Source organism: Lepus europaeus, chromosome 23 (genome assembly GCF_033115175.1).
Source record: "Lepus europaeus isolate LE1 chromosome 23, mLepTim1.pri, whole genome shotgun sequence".
In the NCBI taxonomy this organism is placed as follows: domain Eukaryota; kingdom Metazoa; phylum Chordata; class Mammalia; order Lagomorpha; family Leporidae; genus Lepus; species Lepus europaeus.
Genome location: NC_084849.1, coordinates 19,752,270 through 19,771,585, shown reverse-complemented (window position 1 = coordinate 19,771,585; position 19,316 = coordinate 19,752,270).

The following is a 19,316-nucleotide window of genomic DNA, read 5'->3' as shown; positions in this document are numbered from 1 at the left end:
ACCTTCTCCCTGTGCCGGAACCTTCTACGATGTCCCAGAGTGACAGAACCACCCAGCCCTGCCCCGGAGTCCACCTCTTCTCTGTCCGCATGTCCCCGCGGCCGCCTCACCCCTGTCCTCACCCCTGTGGTTTCTTCCCTTCTCTCAACTCCAAAGGTGGAAGAACCTGTTTTCTCCTCTTCTGATCTACTGAAACAAACAATGCAAACGCTGGGAAGCCATAAAAGGCACTTAAATTTGCTCCAGGTGTGGCTAATCAACACAAGGCTCGGATTTAGAAACACTGCCTGAGGGTGGTGGCCCCTGGGGCGGGTGGAGAAGGCGGAGGCCACTGGACCTGTCTCCCGTTCAGAGCATGGCTCTCCTGTCGCCTTGTGGCAAGGCACCACCTGTGAACCGACCTGGACCACACCCTCCATTAATTTTGACAAATCCTGTAAGTCACTCTGCCCAATGCAACTACACTGCTCCATATTTGTTAAGAGTATTTATTTTTTTGATGGCAATTTTTAAAGATTGATTTACTTGAGAGAGTTACAGAGGGAGAGGGAGAGAGAGAGAGAGAGAGCGAGCTTCCGTTCACTGGTTCACTCCTCAAATGGCTGCAAAGACTAGCGCTGCGCCGATCTGAAGCCAGGAGCCTACAGCTTCTTCCAGGTCTCCCACATGGATGCAGGGAGACCTAGCACTTGGGCCATCTTCCACTGCTTTCCCAGACCAATACAGAGAGCTGAGTTGGAGGTGGAGCAGCTGGGACTTGAACCAGTGCCCATATGGGATGCTGGTGCCGCAGGCGGATGCTTAGCCCACGACACCACAGCGCCGGCTCCCATGGTGATATTTTTCTCACCCTGCTGGACATCTGCTCTTTTAAATTTTCTGGGAGTCTCAGAAAAAAAAATGGAAATGACCTGGGGCTCTGCCAGCCTCTGGGCGGCCCTAGGAGATGAGATCTGCAGGAGAGGATCCCCGGGCACACAGAAGGGACTCCAGGGAGACAGCCCAGGTAGATGACCGCTGTGCTGATGGAGGAGCCGAGCTGAGATCCAAGCTCATCTCGGTCGCCTGCCTTCCACGTGGCTGCCACCTGCGCCCTCTTCCCCCTCTTCTGTCTTCTCCAGGGCAGTCATTCCCGGCCCACTCCGAGCCGCACAACCTATCATTACGCCAGCTCATGCACCCGGGGTGTCCACCCAGCTCGCTCCGCCTGCAGAGGCAGGCACCCGGGACCCGGGGAGAACATGCCCGTTCCGTCAAGGTCACAGCAAGGCGGCAGGCACTGTGGAGACTGGAGGAATGGCCTGATGGGTGCATTAAAAGAGCTGGTGTCACCACTCTGGGGAACAGCGTGGTAGTATTTGTTCAAACAGTAAATGTGTAGACTGTGGAATCCTCTAAGTTCCTGGAAAATGCATAGCCTGGAAAAAAGCACAGGTTGCTATCTTTCTTTTTTACAAAAAGATTCGTTTATTTGAAAGGCAGAGTTACACAGATAAAGAGAGAACTTCCATCCTCTGGTTCACTCCCCAAATGACCACAATGGTCGGAGCTGGGCCAGGCCAAAGCCAGGAGCCAGGAGCTTCTTCCAGGTCTCCCAATGGGTGCAGAAGTCCAAGCACTTGAGCCAATTCTACTGCTTTCCCAGGTGCATGAGCAGGGAGCTGGATCAGAAATGGAGCAGCTGAACTTGAACCGGTGCCATATGGGATGCTGGCATTGCAGATGGTGGGTTAACCCCTTGAGTCATAGCGCCAGCCCCTCCATGTATAGATTTCAAGTTTTTTTTTTTTTTTTTTTTTGCACCAAAAGTAAACTTAAATTCCATCTTCCATGAGCTGTTTGAAGTAGCGTCTCGCAGTAAGAATGGACAATGTCGGTGCTTTCTGACTGTCCTAGGGAAGTTGTAGGCTGGATGATGGCATCGTTGTGTTTTCATGATTTGTACATAAAGCTGTAAAGCTATGAAAAGGAGGAGCTAGGAGCATTAATGAATGACGTGGAGAAAGCAACTAACAGATTATAGAGCAAAAAGATCAGAGTTACCCCTGCACGGTGGTTTCCTGTACCTAACGTGCACATGCGTGCACTGTTGTACATGTTGCTATCGCTTGCATACAGTCTGAGCGTGTCCCCCAAGTGTTTGTGTGTTGAGATTTTTGATCCCCATAGCGAGGTGTTAAGAGTGTAGAAACTTCATCCGACTATGGTGTTTGGGGCAAGGGGCTTGGGAATTGAGCAGGGTAGGACGAGGTGGGAGCTCCATGGTGGAATCCTGGAGCCTTTCCAAAAAGAGGGAGAGAGGGAGACAGAGCAGAAGGGACTCACACTCAAGCAGTACCAGGTCTATGGCTGTAGGCTGTCCTGCATCACCTGTGAACTCTGCCAGCAGGGAGACCATGGCCCAGGGTGGCCCCTGGACCGTGGACTGGGACCACGAACCAGAATAAACCTCTTGTATTTATCAGTGTTCCAGCCTCACGTATTTTGTTATAGGAACAGAAAATTAGCAAATCCGCTTGTGTTGATATGAAAGCAGGGTAGGAATGTTCTAGAGGAATATGCTAGGACATTCTCCGGCTTAACATGTGGCCTGCAAAGACTGTCCCTAAGAGAAGGCACACCAGAGTATCTCGTAACAGGATTAATCATACTAGTAAACCAAAGGAGATTGACAACATCACGATGGGTGGAATGAGATTTGGCTCCCCAGATCATGCAGGCCTTTAAACCCCAAAGTCAGGGCCGGCGCTGTGGCGTGGTAGGCTAAGCCTCTGCCTGCAGGGCAGGCATCCCATGTGGGTGCCGGTTCAAGTCCCAGCTGCTCCATTTCCAATCCAGCTCTCTGCTAATGCACCTGGGAAAGCAGTAGAGGATGGCCCAAGTGCTTGGGTCCCTGCCACCTGCGTGGGAGACCTGGAAGAAGCTCCTGGCTTCAGTCTGGCCCAGTCCAGGTTGTTGTGGCCATTTGGGGAGTGAACCAACAGATGAAAGACCCCTCTTCCTCTCTCTCTCTCCTTCTCTGTCTCTGTAACTCTGTATTTCAAATAAATAAACCCTTTTTTAAAGGCCTTTTAAGACCTACCACATTCCAGATGAACAGTCAAGCATACAGACACAGGAATCCTTAACAACAGTTTAGCAAACACATCCAGCAACGGTTAGAAAGCACAGCCCCCTGTGTAAGGAAGACGCTGGCTCACCTGGGTCCCCAGTCCCTGGGACACAACCCCTAAACTCAGAATTCCCCTAACGGTGAGGGGTTTCGGTATTTGTTCCGAACACCTGCAGCCCCAGCTGACAGTTATGCTAATGAAACCCCTCAGGGTGGGGACTGCCCAGCCCTGTGCCTAGAGGGCTGGGCTTGGTGCTGGGGGACACACCAGCCACGTATCCAGGAGGCGACAGGGGTTGGGAATGTAGTTCAACCCCATGACCCCTGATTCCACGAATTGTGTCTGTGTAATGAACACTCAGTAGAAACTCTAGCAGCGAGTGTTGTGGTGCCATGTGGTAAGCCATCACTCGGAGGCCCACATCCCGTGTAGCAGAGCTGGTTTGCATCCTGGCTGCTCCAGGCTCCCACCAATGAGCCTGGGGTACTCGGGCCCCTGCCAGTTGTGTGGGAGAACCAGGGGAGCTCCAGGCTCCTGGCTTCCGCCCGGCTCAGCCCTGGCTGTTGCAGGTATTTGGGGAGTGACCCAGCATTTGGAAAATCTCTCTCTCTCTCTCTCTCTCTCTCTCTCTCTCTCTTTTTCTCTGTCATCCTTTCTTTCAAGTAGATGAAAATAAACACACACTCAAAATATTAACAATCTGGACATTAGAGCTCAGGTGAGCTTCTCTGGTTGGAAACACTTATTTTTTAAAGATTTATTCAGTTATCTGAAAGGCAGAGTCACAGAGAGGCAGAGGCAGAGAGAGAGAGGGAGAGAGAGAGAGGTCTTCTATCCACTGGTTTACTTCCCAGTTGGCCATAACGGCCAGAGTTGGGCTGATCCGAAGCCAGGAGCCAGGAGCTTCTTCCAGGTTTCCCACGCAGGTGCAGGGGCCCGAGAACTTAGGCCATCTTCTACTGCTTTCCCAGGCCATAGCTGAGAGCTGGATCAGAAGCGGAGCAGCCAGGACTCGAACCGGCACCTGTATGGGATGCTTTATCCACTACGCCACAGCGCTGGCCCCGGGAATACTCATTGGACATTACGCTTTGAGGTCCTGGCGGACAAAGAGAGGGTCCCATTGAGAGCCCTGCTCGACTTCACTGGGTGTGTCTCTTTCTGTTGGTTCTCGTGGGTGTCAACAAAAGCTGGCATTGAAAGGACAACACTGCCCAGTTTTGGGGGTCCTTTTCCTGAATGATCAGACCTGAGTCTTTTTTGTCCCCCAGATTTGTAGCCAGCTGGAATGAAATAAGAGTGGTCTTGGGACCCCCAAACCTGCGGCTGGTGGCTAAGGACTTCCCCTTAAGCCTTGCGCAGGGCCCTCGGGGCAACATCGTGTGGCCACGGGGCTACAGGAGAGCAGAGTCGAGTCACCAGTTGAAAACGAATGATTACACAGAACCGGAAACAAGCCCACGATGGTCTTCCATGTGCAGGACAAGAATCTGAAACAACTCAGTATGACTCAGTGATGCAAACATCTCGGGACGGAAGGCAGAAGTGTTTCAGAAGTGTTTCTGAAATGTGGTAAGAGCATTGTTCTGGGAAACTCTCGTGTGCGCAGGTGCGGGTGCGGCACTGGGTCCCAGTGTGAGATGCACTTCCGGGTGGGCGTTTGACTTAGCGTAGGTGCCAGTGGGGAGGCCCGCATCCCTTCCCAGAGGGCCTGGGTTCGAGTCTTGGATCTGCTCCTGATTCCAGCTTCTTGCTAAGGCAGGCGCTGGGAGGCAACAGTGCCAGCTCAGGTTAACTGGGTTCCTGCCACCTGCCAGGTGAGACATCTGGATTGAGTTCCGAGCTTCCAGCTCCATCCTGGCCTGGTTCTGGGCATTGCAGGCATTTGGGGAGTGAGCTAGAGGATGATCTCTCTCTCTCTCTCTCTCTCGCTCTCTCTCTGTGAAAAAAATCAGATAATTAATGAATTAATTACAAGTTTAAAAAATGCGTTTCTGATAGTGGGTAACAGTCGGGTGAGTTTGAAAGCCATTGTCCCAGAGGAATTTTCAGAATGGCATTCATGTACAAGAATGCTCATTGAAAAATTTATGAAAAATTGGAGGCTACGAGCATTTATCAGGCGGTAACTGCACACGTAGCTTCATGCAGAGGGCTGTGATGGTGTCGCAGTCCAAGGTCATGAGCACAGATAACTCTCCAAAGCGTAGCGTGGAGCATGAACAGCCGGAGTACGGATTGGTATGTGGAGGATTTTGCATGTATATGTATTTCTCCACTTGGTAGAATGTGTGTATTAATATGAATTAATAGCAGAAATCTTGCTGGGGATGATCAATACAAATTCCGGATAGAGGTTCTGTCTGGGGAAGAAAGAGGAATGGATCTGGCAAGGCGTGTCAAGCGGCTTCGGCAGTACTTGTGATATTATGTTCCTTTAGAACTAATCGGAGCGGTGAGGAACGCGCCAGGGGACGTCAGGGTAAGCTGCCGTTTGGGACGTCCACGTTCCAGGTCAGAGAGCCAGCTTGTTTCCTGGCCACTGCGTGCTTCCGCTCCAGCTTGTTGCTAACGCTTCTGGGAAGCAGCATGTGGTGGCCAAACACTCAGACCCCTGCCACCCGCATGGGAGACCTGGATGGAGCCCCTGGCTCCTGGCTTCCACCTGGCCCGGCCCCAGCTATTGTGGCCACTTGGGGAGTGAACTCACAGATGGACGATCTCTCTCTCTCTCTCTCTCTCCCCCACTGTGCCTTTCAAATAAAATAAGTAAATCTGTAAGAAAACATAGCCAAAGCAAAAAAGAAAAATGTTTTTTTTTTATTTATTTATTTTTTTGACAGGCAGAGTGGATAGTGAGAGAGAGAGACAGAGAGGAAGGTCTTCCTTTTTGCCATTGGTTCACCCTCCAATGGCCGCTGCGGCCAGCCCATCTCGCTGATCCGAAGCCAGGAGCCAGGTGCTTCTCCTGGTCTCCCATGCGGGTGCAGGGCCCAAGGACTTGGGCCATCCTCCACTGCCTTCCCGGGCCACAGCAGAGAGCTGGACTGGAAGAGGGGCAACCAGGATAGAATCCGGTGCCCCAACCGGGACTAGAACCTGGTGTGCCGGTGCCGCTAGGCGGAGGCTTAGCCTGTTAAGCCACGGCGCCGGCCAAAAAAGAAAAATGTTAAGCTTTGCTAAAGCTGAGTGACAGGGACGTCCGTTTGTGTTCTAGTTTTCTCTCTGAGTGTCTGAAGTATTACACTAGACAGGCAGCTTGGCTAGCTATGGGTCTCCAAGGTCATGGCTAAGATGATCTTAGCTGTTCGGAGATGTGCAGGAACATCTGTTCCCACTTTGAGGATCCTCGTCACCTCCACAGGAGCAGCAAGACAGAGGGGGACAGAAGCAGTGAGGTGACAAACGTGTTAGTTCACCCAGCTGTTTGCTCTGAGAAGTCCGCCCTTACCATCTTTCTAAATTGGACCTACTCAGTGTCTGATCACACGATGAGCTTTCTGCTTATGGGGCAGAGCCCGCTCTTGGAGATGCTGGGGAACCCTTGCTTCCACTCAAAGCCATCGGCTGTTTCCCACCTGACCCCCATCGCGGGTGCACCCCACACCTGCTCTGCGTCCTCCTCTGAGTCCGAGTTCCCCCAGCCTGTCCGCGGTCTCTAGGAGTTTGGGAACAGCGCCGGGCGTGGTTTGCGTGTATCCACCCAGATGTCTGTGTGCCGGAAGCGTGGTCCTCTGGCGGTGTTTGAGAGGTGGTGGGAACTTCAAAGGGTGGGGACCTGGGAGCTAGATAGGTCACTGGGGTCCTGTAGTCCGTGGAAGGCACTGAAGTAGTTCTCTAGGGACCCTGTTAGCTCCTGCTAGAGCAGGCTGCTAGCAAAAGAGCTAATCCCTGAATCTGTTTGGCTTCCTGGCTCACCAAGTGGTCTCTCCTTTGTGTGTGCTCTCACTGTCATTGGTGACGCAGCCAAGGAGACCCTCACCAACGGCCGCCCAAGCTTGGACTTTTAGCCTCCGAAACTGTGAGCTAAATGCCCCCTCCCCCCCTTTTTTTTTTTTTAAAAAAAAGGTCACAGTCTTAGGTATTTTGTTACAGCAACAGAAAGTAGTCTGAGACACTAGGCATGGCAGGTGGCTGTGAGAACCCCTGAGTGGAGCCCGTGTTAAGGTCCAGCTGGTTAAGTCGTGGCCAGTGACATGGGCATCCTCTATCGGAGTGCTTGTTCAAACACTTCCGGCTAATGTGCCTGATAAAGTAGCGGGAGACGACCCAAGTGCTTGAGTCCCTACCACTCACATGGAAGACTGGTATGGAGCTCCTGGCTCCTGGCTTCAGCCTGGCACAGCACTCACTGTCGCGGGCATTCGAGGAGTGAACCAGTGGATGGAAGAACATGCTCTCTCTCTCTGTCATTCTACCTTTCAAATAATCAAATACATCTTAGAGAGAAAGAGAGAGAGAGAGAGAGAGAGAGAGAGAGAGAGAGAGAGAGAGAGAGAGAGAGAAAACCCATGAGTGAGTCTCCTGAATGGCGAGCTGGAGGTTAGCAACATTGCCAGTCTTCAACATTTCCTGGCAAGCGTAAGCCCTTTCTGAAGCTCGCCCCGAACTCAGCAGGTGCTGACTGAATTAACCCTCATTCTGCTGCCATGCGTCGCGTCCCACCTGCAGTAACAGACAGCGGCCAGTTGCAGGCTCCCGTTCTCGCACTCATTTGGAGGGTGATACTAAACATTGTTACTAACATTGATACTAAACATTGTTCAGACCCCCCGTTCACCATGGTGCTGTCCATCAGAGCAGGTGCTGTCTAGGAAGATCGGGCTTGGCTACCTCAGTGCAGATAGACCCCCATCACCCCCAGACTAAGGGACATGGACGAGCTGGGTCCAAGCAGGGGCAGACACAGCCTGGAGCTCCCACTGATGCCACGGAAGCTTCCTCTGATTCGGAACCCACTCCGTGGACATTTCCACCCTAGGGGAGTTCTGCCACTCGTCTGCTCTTTCTGAACTCTGGGAAATCAACTAGGAAGAATAAAGCCACATTCATTCATTCATTCATTCAACACCTAATTGTGGAGCATATACAGTGCTGAGCCCTTGGAATGTGGGGGGGAGGCTTCAAAAAGTTCAAGGAAAATGGAATCAAAAGATTATTTTGGTGCAAAAAAAATTGAAATCCACGCATACGGGGGGGTCCTCAAAATGCTCATGAAAGTGCATATTATGAAAAAAACTATACATTTATTTCTTTTTTTAAAAGACTTATTTATTTATTTGAAAGGCAGAGTTACAGAGGGGCAGAGGCAGAGACAGAGAGAGAGGTCTTCCAAACTCTGGTTCACTCCCCAGACAGCCGCAAAGTCTGGAGCTACACCGATCTGAAACCAGGAGCCAGGAGCTTCTTCCAGGTCTCCCACACAGGTGCGGGGGCCCAAGGACTTGGGCCATCTTCTACTGCTTTCCCAGGCCATAGCAGAGAGCTGGATCGGAAGTAGAGCAGCCGGGACTCAAACCGGCACCTATATGAGATGCCAGCCCTGCAGGTGGCACCTTCACCTGCTATGCCAGAGCGCTGGCCCCTATACATTTATTTCAAAAGGTTTTTGTACCAAAATGAACAGTGATTTCCACTTTCCATGAACTTTTTGAAGAACCCTTGCATACCATTGAATGCTGGCAGCCTCTGCATTAAACCCAGCACAAAAGGATGGGTATTTGGCCTAGCTAGGACGTCACCAGTTAGGACCCCCACAGCCCACATCCGAGTGTCTGGGCTCAGTTTCCGGCTCTGCTTCCTTCTTCCCACCAATGCAGACTCTGAGAGGCAGCAGGTGATGGCTCAGGTAGTTGGATCCTTGTTACCTGCGTGGGAGACGTGGGTGGAGTTCCTGGCTCCCAGCTATGACGCAGGCTTGAACCCAGCCTTGACTGTTGCAAATATTTGGAGAGTGAATTGACAGAAGATCTGTCTCTCTGCCTCTCAAATAAGCAAGTATATAAATAAATAAATGAGGCAGCATTATGGCGTAGCAGGTTAAGCTCCACCTGCGACACCAGCTGAGTCCTGGCAGCTCCACTTCTGATCCAGCTCCCTGGGAAAGCAGCAGAAGATGGCTCAAGTCCTTGAACCCCTGCCACCTGGGGAGATCCTGATGGAGTCCCTGGCTCCTGGTTTCGACCTGGCCATGTGGGGAGTAAACCAGCAGAGGAAAGATCTTGTCTGTCTTTTTTTTTTTTTTTTTTTTTTTTTGACAGGCAGAGTGGACAGTGAGAGAGACAGAGAGACAGAGAGAAAGTTCCTCCTTTTGCCATTGGTTCAACCTCCAATGGCCGCCATGGCTGGCGCGCTGTGGCCGGCACACTGCGCTGATCTGAAGCCAGGAGCCAGGTGCTTCTCCTGGTCTCCCATGCAAGTGCAGGGCCCAAGAACATGGGCCATCCTCCACTGCACTGCCAGGCCACAGCAGAGAGCTGGCCTGGAAGAGGGGCAACCGGGACACAATCCGGTGCCCTAACCAGGACTAGAACCCGGTGTGCTGGCGCCACAGGCAGAGGATTAGCCTAGTAAGCCGCGGCGTCAGCCTCGTCTGTCTGTCTTCTGTCTCTCTGTCTCTCCCTCCCTCTGTAGCTCTGCCTTTCAAATAAATGAGTAAATCTTAAATAAATAAATCCAGCACAAAGATATATGTAGTAGATATGTGCTCTGTGCAGGGTTGTTAAAATTTTGCAGCATTTTAAAGTTAGGTGATGCCACGTAAAAATGTCGCTTTCCGGCTTCTCTTGTGTGCAGTTATCTGGCCAAAATGGGCTGCTCTGTGGCGTGTTGCAAGCCCTAGTGGTCCCCAACACCAGTGTCAGTGTTCCCTTGCCGCAATCCTTGTCATTGTATTGGGGGGGGGGCGGAGTTTAAGCTAAGAGCACATTCCTGTGCTTCCACATCTCTGTCACAAGTGGGAGAACAAGAAGCAGACCAAGAGGGCTGAGTGATTTTTATTAACCTTGGCCTCTCGCCTTGTTTATGGGACCTGCCATGTTCCACAGACACTTGAGTTTCCAGCTCCCGGAATATAGCGATGCCAAAAAAATAAAAAAAATTAAAATGATCGTCTGTCTCGAGGAGTTTACAGGGGCGAGGATTAAACTTGACAACCTATGAGAATCCCTCGCCCTGGAGCCGGGAGCAGGCGGCGGGAGGAAGGAGCCGTGAACATGATAGGAGATGAGCTTGCCATGTTGGAGGAAGTCAGGAGGTCCCTGGAGGGAGATGGCTGTGGACAGCGGGCTCAGGGGAGGAGCTGGCATGACAAGGATGCTGTGCGGTTCCTGCAAAGCATCCTCAACCCAAGATTTGCTCTGGAAAGTTCCGGAAACTTCAGTTGGCACAGCAGCAGTGAGGCAGGTAAGGTTTGCTTTGACTCCAGCTACGGGTATCAGTCAGGCGCCCAGAGGCAGGAGGATGGTCTAATAAAGGAGTTGGGAAAGGAGGAAGGAGCACTCTGGGAGGGTGCAGCGCCCCAGGGCTTGTCACATAGGGGGATGTCAGCTCTCTCGTTCTGCACAGACAAGAGAGGGAGTGGTCACCAGCACCCAGAGGGGGCTGTGCTCTCCCTGTGAAAGACGCGGTCAGCACGTGGTGACCCCACAAGGAGGAAGCCAGCGAGTCTGACCTCCTGCTGCTGTTTCCCATGTCCCGCGAGGGCTCCCTGTGGGCTATACCCGGCTGGAAGCCAAACAAGAGGAAGCCCACTATGGGAGTCCACACTGCCAGCCTCCCAGGGGCTAGGGACAGGGAGGAGGCTGGAGAGTGGCTTGGAGAGTTGACATCCAGGGCGTGGAACAAAGAAATGGCTTCCCTGTTGGGAGCAAGGCTCAGGTGTGGTGCCTCCAACAAGGAACACGGCCCGACCCCTCCAACTTGGCGGAGGAATGACTTACTTCCTGGTTTCTAGAGGCCCAGGGATCCAAGTCGGGAACAATGTGAAGACCAGCTGTTCCAGCACTGACTCCGGACTGCCGAGACGGAGCAAAAGGGACCTTCGATTGGCTGGGTGTCCCTCGAGAGGTTCTTGGGCTGCTCTTACTGGAATCTGCAACTCTTGTAAAAAGCTGCCTGGGGCATGACTCACACAGCTGATGTCCAAACCGCTGCCTCCACAGCACACCCTGCCCCCCCCCCCCGCCCCCGCCTTCTGCAGCTGCAATCCGAGAAGCATCTGTTTCCTCCGGGGAGGGACCCTGGGACCTGGCACCAGCATCCTGGCCTGGCTGGCCATCTGCACACTGCAGGTAGCCAGAATTTCCTGGCTTTGGGGGAAAAAAGCAGACAGTGTGAAGACACTAAAGCAGCAGAAGTCACCCCATCGGTGGACCCATTCCTAGAGGGAGCAAGGTGAGCACCCGTGGGCCATGGTGGGGTCTCCTGGCCCAGTGCTGGGCACTCGGGCTCCGTCAATGAGCTCCACGGACCTAAGTCTTCTTTGCATTGCACATTAATTCATTTGGTTCTCATGCACTGGGGGAGTCTGCAAAAGGCTGAATCAGATGCACTAGGGTTTCGTTCAGGGTTTTTGTTTGTTCCTTGCAAGCTTCCTTTGGGTCTTTTTGTCTGTATTTTGTCCTTGCTTGCTTATACTTATCTCAGGTAGTAATTTATCAACACTGCCAGGTTCTATCTGGTTGACCCAGCAGTGGAGTGGGAGGGTCACGACGTGACCCCCTGATGGACACACGCGACCTACGTAGGATCGAAAGGCTGTGTGTCAGGGTTCTGAGTCTCTGGCTCACTTCTGCCGACCAGAGGCATCCAGCTGAGGATATTATTTTTAAACCTTTGCAGACTCTTGCCCCGTGAGGTGGAAGAAGACAAGGAGCTGGAGGTTCGCATCCCAGTTCTGCCCATCTTGAGCCGTGTGGCTGTAGACGTGGCTTTCCCGAGTTCTCTGAGCTTTAGCTGTCCACCTGCAGCCGTGGGCTGATTCCCAGCCCAGAGGTACTATTGCAGCGTTGGCTGAGACGATAGATGTGCATCGCTTCCGGGCAGTCTGGCTTAGGCGTGCTCGAACATTTTGGTTTCCTTCTGTTCTCAGCTTCTGCAATCCTCAAAGGAATTTCCATTTAAGCCTTCAGGATCTTTACAAAAAGGGCTTATTTATCTGTTTATTTTTATTTATTTGAATGCTAGAGAGAGCGAGAGAGGGCAAAAGCATCTTTCATTGACTGGTTCACTTCCCAAACGCCCGCAGCAGCCAAAGTCGGGAGCCTGGAACCCAATCCAGGTCTCCTACGTGGGAGGCAGGGGCCCAAGGACTTGAGCCATCACCCACTGCTCCCCAGGGTGCACATCTGCAGGGAGCTGGATGGGAAGTGGAGGTGGGAGTGGATCCCAGACATTCCTGGATTTGACTCCGGGCGTTCCGAGTGGAGGCTTAAGCTGCTACCCCACGACGCCCATTCCAGCTTCAGTTCCGGCTTAACCACAAGAGGAATTTGCGTGCACATGAGGAACCTCACTGTTTGCAAACTTTGCTGCTCCTCGTGGCTCCCTTCATCTGGTCACCATCAAGTCCGCACCAAGCCCCTGCCAGGCTGGGTCAAAGGGCGCGAGGGCTGCCATGCTATGTTGATTTGGGAAGTCAGAGATCCAGACCAATGAGCTGGGGGTGCAGGACGTGGCTGGGCTAAGGGCTCATGGAAAGCGAGGGTGTATGTGGACCTCGGATCTGGAGGGTCTGTGGAACTTCTTTAATTTTTAAAGATTTCTTTGTTTATTGGGGAGAGAGAATGAAAGAGAGGGAGAGAGAGAGAGAGAGAGAGAGAGAGAGAGAGAGAGAGAGAATCTTCTATTCGCTGGTTCACTCCCCAAATGACTGCAATGGCTAAGGCTCGTCTGGGTTGAAGCCAGGAGCTCAGAATTCCATCTGGGTCTCACAGGTGGATAGCAGGGGCCCAGCTACTTGGGCCATCTTCTGCTGCTTTCCCAGGTGCATCAGCAGGGAGCTGGTTTGGAACTGGAGCCTCCACTCTGACATGGGATGCTGCCCCTACGCGGTGGAACCTCTGAGAAGCCCAGGGAATGAAAAGTAAGCATCCCTAGTGGGGCTGGGCAGGTGTGGTGGGGGAGAGATGTTCCTGGCACACAGGAGATCCCTAGTAAGTGTTGGGGATTAGTGCATTGGAGGACGGGGGAAGGACCGGGTGAGCGGGCAAACCAGTGGTGGCCTTGGGGGATGTAGAAGGACTGGGTCCGTCTCAAGTGCCACGCATCAGAGAGGACACACCTGGGCCCCTACCCTGCCTGGCTTTCCCATGGGCTTCCTCATCATCCCGCAGGCTCACTGTCTGCTGATTCATTTGTCATCTACGTCATCCGCCAGGCGACAAACCCCTCCCACACAGCTCAGGGACGTGCTTGCTTTCTCTGCTCCTCCGGTGCCTAGGACAGAGCTTGGCCCAAAGCCGAGCCTCCACAGGTATTTCTGACTCCATGAGTGAGTGTGTGTGAGCTGTTACAGGGATGAATGGGCTTGAGGAGACCTGGGAGAAAGATCCACAGTGCTTCTCCACCTGGGGCTGCGAGCAAATGCAGATTCCCTGGCCCCACCCCTGGCGCACAGAGTCGGAGTCTGGGGGATCTGCCCAGGTGGTTCGGAAGTAGATTTGTTTTTACAAAGTTTTATTTATTTATTTGAAAGAGTTATAGAGAAAGAGGGAAGGAGAGAGGGGGAGAGAGAGATTTTCCATTGGCTGGTTCACTCCCCAAATGGCTACAACAACCGGGGCTGGGACAGGTCAAAGCCAGGAGCCTGGAACTCCATCCAAGTCTCCCATGTGGGCGCAGGAGGTCCAAGCACTTATGGCATCTTCTGCTGCTTTCCCAGGTGCATTAGCAGGAAGCTGGATTGGAAGTGGAGCAGCTAGGACTTGAACCGGCAGCCATATGGGATGCTGGCACTGCAGGTGGCGGCTTTACCCACTGTGCTACAATTCACGTGTTTCTGTATCACTTTTGCATTGATGTAAAGGAGGACAGAACTCTCTCCAAAAGTCCCATCTGAAATTGATACACCAGCCCTCCCCCAACACGCCCTCCAAATGTTCCACTTGCTCGAACACTATAAAATACACCTGCTTTTCACTTTCTCTTGTTCGTTATCTGATAGAGTCTCTGCCCTCCTGTTTCTGACCGAGGCTTTGTGTTGGAACTGCACTTTAGAAAATACACATCAAAGTCGGAGATGGCAACTTCAGTATTCCATCTCCCCGGGTGCCAGCTGTTAATGCTGTAACTCATTAACCAATTAACAGCCACAGCTGGGCACCGAGCAAACCCATGTGACAACAATGATAACAACGATGATAAGTGCAATAGCAGCTCGTTGGAAGTACAGATCTCAAGTTCCTCTCTCCGTGAGACTGACGCCCTACTGTAAGGGAAGAGGAATTTTCCTATTGTTATGTAACTTTGAATTTTTCTTCTCTGCTCTTTTGCTTTCTTTCCTAACTTATCAGCATTACCTGTCCCTAAAGGAATTTATTAAGTTATCCTTGAGAAGAATATGCCACAGTGTAAATGTTTAGGTGGCCACAGAGAGATGGAATTTGGCAGAGAGAGCTAAACAGGGAGCTAACACAGTCACCCCCAGCGACCTACCTCACATTTATAGCATCCACTGGCGGGACACAGGGCTCTGGCCCTCAGGTTTGGTGGAAGGGTTGTTTTCTTCTGGAGATGGAAGAATGGAAGTAGAGCAACCACACTGGGGCTGTTGCTGGGGGTGATGGTGATGGTGGTGATGGTGATGGTGTTAGTGGAGACTGTACTTGTTATGACGGTGATGTGGTGGTGGTGCTGGTGGTGCTGGTGATGTGATGGCATCCACGTGTCTGTATCTGTGTGTGTGTATTACAGAAAACAGTCTCGTCTTTAATTACAATACGTCTGGCAATTCTCAGTCATTCCGTCTGGCCCGACATATAACAATCTTGCCTTTCCTTTCTCTGTTGCTGGCTCCATCACCACCCCTGCCCCAGTCCCAGCCCAAGCCCTTGTTTTGAATCCTAGAAGCCAACGTTGATCCTATTCGCTCGCAGGCGCCTGCTACCTCTGGGAGAGTCCCTGCCCGTTGCACCTCACAAGGCTCTTTCTTCCTCATTCTCTTGCTGCCGCGGTTGTTCTCACCTAAACTAGTAGTGCCCAGGCTGTACAGCTCCCCACACACCTGCATATCACTGACAGTTTAAGCTTTCTAACCCAGCAACTTGATTCCTATGGCTCCCAAGTTACCCACTGCAGAGCCAGATGAACTCATCAGCGTGTTGTCAAGGGGTCTCACAAGGAACCCCCTAGCTCCCAGGCCAAGCGTAGCCCCTGTGCGCTGGTCTTCTGCCTCTAGGTACTGGCCCATGTTGTCTTCATGCCCAGGAGCACCTGCCTTTAGCATCTCGTGTCAGTAGGAACCTGTCCACCACTGTAGACCTCACACAGAGCGCCCCCAGCGGGCATCTGTAGCGAGTCTTCTGGATACTGTGCCAGGTGCTGGCCCCTGCTCTGGGTTTATGCTCGAACGGAGAAGCCTAGAGGAGCAGACCATGCAACGAAGCGGATTGTTTTAAGAATTCAGATGGTTGTGGAAGCCCAGAGAGAGAGGACACTTGACTGAGACCTCTCCTGAGGGGTCGGGAGAGCAGGAGGCTGGGTAAGTTGATAGAGAGGAAGCTGTACCTGGGCTGAGTCGGGGTGGATAAGCAGAAGTTAGGTGGAGATCACAGGGCAGGGCATGAGTCAAAGAAGGGGGTGGAGCCGACATAAGAAATGTGAGATGGGCCGGCGCCGTGGCTCAACAGGCTAATCCTCCACCTAGCGGCGCCAGCACCCCGGGTTCTAGTCCTGGTCGGGGCACCAGATTCTGTCCCGGTTGCCCCTCTTCCAGGCCAGCTCTCTGCTGTGGCCCGGGAAGGCCATGGAGGATGGCCCAAGTGCTTGGGCCCTGCACCCGCGTGGGAGACCAGGAGAAGCACCTGGCTCCTGGCTTCGGATCAGCGTGGTGCGCTGGACGCAGCGTGCCAGCCGCGGCGGCCATTGGAGGGTGAACCAACGGCAAAGGAAGACCTTTCTCTCTGTCTCTCTCTCTCTCACTGTCCACTCTGCCTGTCCAAAAAAAAAAAAAAAAAAAAGTGGTGACAGCACCGCAGAAAGGCTCCGGGCCAGCGGCTCAGTCCCAGGCGACATCTCTGGACCGGCTGTGTAGAAACCCTAAACCTTGGCACAGTTGGTTGAAGAGAGGAAGAGAGAGGGATTTTTCTCCTGGGTCTCGACACTCAGGGATCAAAGCTTGGGGGCATAACATTCCCAAAGGAAGAGTAGCCCCTCTGAGAAGCTGCTAGGAGGAAGCCAGCTCCCAGGACCTGCTGTGCGGTGCTTTGTCCAAGTCTAGACTTGATGGCAAGAGCAGAGTCACCAGCAGTCTGCGGTGGCCTTGAACTTGAGCACCAAGCTGCCATGACTAGTGCTATGGTGAACGCAGGGAAGTTGGCAGCCCGGCCCCAGCCTCGCCCCAGAGGAGCAAGCCAGCAGTGAGGCCGTGGCGGCTTTGGTGGTGGTACCGGTGTCAGGGACACGATCCACCCCTTGGCTTTCTCGGCTGTATTTGCGCCTTCCCAGGATGCCCAGCTTCCATAGTGCACCACCTGGTCTCAGTATCTGGAAAATAAGGTTTTGAGGAAGGCGACTTCAGGAGCAGAGAGAGATGAGCTGGGAGGCTACTGCAATAGTTCTAGCAACAGATGATAATCATCTCGACTAGGCTCAGTGGTGGAGGTGGGATGGAGCAGGAGAACTTAAGAAATGGTTGAGAGATAAAAATGAGCAAGAGGGAAGGGTTGAGGGAGAAGAAGGAGGTGATTCCCACGTTTCTACCTGGTGTAACCAGAAGCAAGGATGGAGCTTCCAAGCTCCGAATTGGAGAAGTCAGCCTGAATTCTGGGATAAATCCAATGATGGAGACCATGTTTGTCTAATGGGCCAAGCAAAATTCACTGGCCTCCCCCAAGACTGGAATGGGAGGATGCACTTTCCAAGTTTTTCCAGGTGATACAGAGAAAGAAAGAAAAAAAAAAAGTCCGGCTCATCTATTTTATAAATTTATTTAATTTTTTAAAAAAGCATAGATCCAAATGTCCTGCTTGGGAGCTTTTTAAAATTTCGTCTTATGGTCTGCGAATTTGACAGCTGTTGGAGGAAGCTATTACCTTCCATGCTGCATTCCTGCCTTACAGAGTAGATTAAAAAAATAAAAGAGCTGTATAATCAGAGGAGCCGAGGCGCTCTTTTTTAGTTTCGAGAGTGGGAGGGCAGATTGGCGTGCAGGAGAGCTGGGTTCACTTAGCGAGCCTGCTGACAGTCATGTGGCTGCCTGTGCTGTCCATGCTTCCACTCTGCGGACAGCCAAGTGGCTCCTTGGCCCCAACAAAAACATGCGCGCCCCGAGGATGCGCCAGACAAGAGCTCCCTTGAGCTTGAATTGCAAAGGACGCCATGCAGACGCCATGCTGGCTCTCAGCAGCCGGGTCAGGCGGCTCCTCTACGGGTCACTCGCTTTCCTTTGTGCCCTTGGCACAGCCGGGCTGTTGTGTCTCTTTTCCAATCAGGTCTTAGAAAATCTCTCGCAGCGGGTAGCTTTGGACATCTCGACTTGAAATCTCCAGCAGCTCCTCCAGCCAGTGCTTTTTGGGTTTCCATGGAAACCAGCAATGTTTCGAAGAGGCGGTGACAGGTTCAGCACAGAAGAGCTACCGAGGGAGTTGCGTGTCAGTGTAGGGGTTAACGGCGATGGCCAAATCACTGGCGTTCTGGGGCTCTGTCTGATCCGGTCAACTTGACCTCGTGAAGATGGAGGAGCAGAAGGATGAGGCTGAAGTTGGTCCCCCTCTCCCACCGCCCTCCCTGTAGCATTTTTTGGGGCCTGTCTCCTGTTCTTCTCCACGTCACCATGGCCTCGTTCCAACCCATCGTCAGCACTCCCACTTCTGAGCCAGCAGTGTGGCAGGTGCGGTGACTGACGGCTGCCGGGCACGTGTGATCACCGTGCCAGGGAGCCGGCTCTGGCAAGGGGTGGTTCCATCCTCATCGGCTGGCAATGTCCTCGCTCGGGGGTGTCAATCTTAGGAGCTCTGGATTTTCTTGCTGATTTTTACATAACTGCCTGTGCGCGGGAGGGAGGGCGGGCGGGCTGCACGTCTCTCGCAAACACTGGGATTTGGAGGGGCGCCAGCAATGGGCAGCAACGGGGCACCTTCAGCACAAGGGCGGTGCTCATTGGCGCTCCGGCCTCCCAGTGCGGTGGGCGTGGCCCACGTGGGAAACTATTAGGGGAAGAATCCCCAAGAAAATTCAGCAGAACGCACCGCTGCTCCTGGAGCGGCTCGGGGAGTTTCCTCTCCGCCTTTGGAAGGCAGAGGAGCGGGAGACGAGCGTGCAAATCTGTCAGGTGCACAAGGGCTTCACAACCGTGGAAGCTGAGTTCCCCGTCTGCCAGCGAGAGGGGGAGGGGGAGGGAAGAGGGGCAGGGGAGGGCAGCAGCCTAGGCCCCTTTGGAGTAAATGTTTCAGGAGATGCAGCCGGCGCTGTGGCCCAGCGGGTTACGCGTCCGCTTGCGACCCCGTCATCCCGTTTGCCTGTGTGAGTCCCACTGCTCCGCTTCTGATCCAGCTCCCCGCTAATGCACTGAGAAGGCAGGGGAAGATGGCCCAAGGGCTTGGCCCCTGCCACCGGTGTGGGAGACCCAGATGGAGTTCCTGGCTCCTGGCTTCTGGCTGGTGCTATCCTCACAGTCGTGGCCATTTGGGAAGTGAACCAGAGGATGGAAGATTTCTTTTTCTGTCTCTCCCTCTCTCATTGTTTTTCTTTTTTCTTTTTTTGACAGGCAGAGTGGACAGTGAGAGAGAGAGACAGAGAGAAAGGTCTTCCTTTTGCCATTGGTTCAACCTCCAATGGCCGCCGCGGTTGGCGCGCTATGGCTGGCGCACCGCGCTGATCCGATGGCAGGAGCCAGGGGCTTATCCTGGTCTCCCATGGGGTGCAGGACCCAAGCACTTGGGCCATCCTCCACTGCACTCCCTGGCCACAGCAGAGAGCTGGCCTGGAAGAGGGGCAACAGGGACAGAATCCGGTGCCCCGACCGGGACTAGAACCCGGTGTGCA